The sequence below is a fragment of the Colobus angolensis genome, unplaced genomic scaffold (assembly GCF_000951035.1).
Source record: "Colobus angolensis palliatus isolate OR3802 unplaced genomic scaffold, Cang.pa_1.0 Scaffold164, whole genome shotgun sequence".
Lineage (NCBI taxonomy): Eukaryota > Metazoa > Chordata > Mammalia > Primates > Cercopithecidae > Colobus > Colobus angolensis.
The window spans coordinates 931,216-933,379 of record NW_012114755.1 but is presented as its reverse complement, the minus strand read 5'-3'; positions in this window follow the sequence as shown (position 1 = coordinate 933,379).

The window sequence follows — 2,164 nt, the reverse complement described above, 5'->3', positions numbered from 1 at the left end:
CCAGACTTGTTGTTTATTTTAAATGACCGGGAATAAGCAAGTGTGAGGGTTGCACCAGGCAATGTGGGGTGAGGGAGAGACCATTAAATAACCCTGATGGATCGAGGGGCTCTCATGTGTGGTCACCCAGGGGATGAAGCAGCTGGGACCATCTCCCCAACTTGCAAAGCACATTCACACCCATGATCTTAATCATCTTAATCCTCTGGGGTCCATATTATTATCTTTTCCACTTAGAAATAAGAAAACTGAAGTACAGAATGGTAACTTGCCCCCAAATCACACAACTAGTAGTGGTAGAGCCAGGACTAGGAACCCTGTTCTTTGAAAGTGAATATATTATTACCGCTAAAAAGAAAGATAGCATTGCTGAAAGTGTGAAAAACTGATATTGTAACTACCAAACAAAATAACAACATTGCAGAAAATATATTTTTAAAAAACCTTGAAAGCAAGAAAAATAAACTAAAAGAAAAAATCTTGCTGGGTGACCATGGACCTGTCTTCTCATCTCTCTGAACCTCAGCTGTCTCATTTTTAAAGAAAAGGAATGATGATAAGCACCGCGATGGTGGCTAATACATACGGAGCACTGCCTGACCGTATTTCCAAGTCAGACCTTTCCCTGCAGGCTTCACACAACCATACATATTTCATACGGCTATAATCATGGGAAGCACAATTTTGTTTGCCATTTTTCACCTGACACTATCTCGTAAACTTTTTCTATTGACTACACAGACTCAGCTTGCACCGTTCCAGCGGCTGCATTTTCCCAAGTTAATTAACCCCTGTCCCTGGTGCAGGATATTTACTGCCACCAAGTTTTCACTATTTTGGCTGATGCTGCAAGAAACATCTTTTGGCTTCAGAGAAATTCTCCAAAGTCAGAGACTGAGGCTTTCAGACCCTGGACCCTGCTCTCCCAAGGCTGTTCACCTAACCCCATCTGCCCTCTGCCTCAGGGCCTGGGCAGAGCCTCGGCCTTGCTGACAGCGTGCTGGAGAGGCTCACCAGGTTCAGCAGCCTCAGGGCAGTCTCAGCGAAGCTTGTAGGCAAAGGAGCTGAAGGGGTCTTCCTTTGGTGTTCCCCTGACCCTTCCTGAGAACATGCTCATTTATGCTTCATACCCTATTTAGGAAAGTTCTTCTTCAATCTAACCCCTAAATCCCATTTTCTGTTCTTTCTACATACAATATAAACTTCTTTGGGGCACAGTCTCATGAGAATCTCTCCAGAACGTATAGGAAGGCATAACGTTGTCTGTACAATTTCACGGTGTCCTCCAAATGTTAAGCCTGTTCCAGGTCAGGTTAAGAATTTCAGTCCCCCTCCACTGCCTCGCATTCCTCTGGCCAGATGAGTTTCTAAAGCTCCTCTTCTTCAGCCTAGGGCCGTCACCCATTCTACCCACTGGTCTGCCAGTCGCTGTAGGGTTGTCATGTACCAGAGGCATGAGTACAAATGATGGGGGTGGGACGGGGGACCTGAGCAGCTGGGTTCAAGCTATGCTTCCCTGCTTGCTGGAACTGAGACCCTGGGGGAGTCATGTTACTGGCCTCCCTTCAGCTTCCTCACAGCTTGGTTTTCCTCATCAGAAGAATGGAAGTGATTAGAACCTGTACTTAGCAAGAGTGCTGGGAGATCCTCGTGTGAAAGTGCCAGATAAGCTGTAAAGTAGTACCTAGGATTGCCCCACCTGGGACCACTTTTGAAAACGCCCAAGCCCCACCCCCCACCACCACCAACACAAGTAACGTTCTGCCCCACTTTTCTCATCCATGTGGGGTGGAGACTTCCGCCACTCTGCCCCCGTCCCTCGGCTGTCTACATCCATCCGCACCACGCCCCGGTGAACTCACGCTCGGAACCCGGAACCCGCCCACTCCAGGCCATGTGGACCCTTCTCTCCTCTTCTGCACGGCCCACCCTCCTTTCCCACCCAGACTCCAGTGTGCCCACACACACTCCCCATCTCCGCCTGCCCTTCCCCTCGCCCCCAGCGCACGCGCGCATCGGGGCACTCACGAAGCGACCCTGGCAACATCTGGGAGCACGCGCCTCCATATCTGAAAGGCAGGCGCAGGCGTGGCAGGGTGGGTCGGGTTCCTCGCGGTCCTCGCGGTCCCCACGGTCCCGCAGGTGGTAGTGCAGGGCGGGGTGC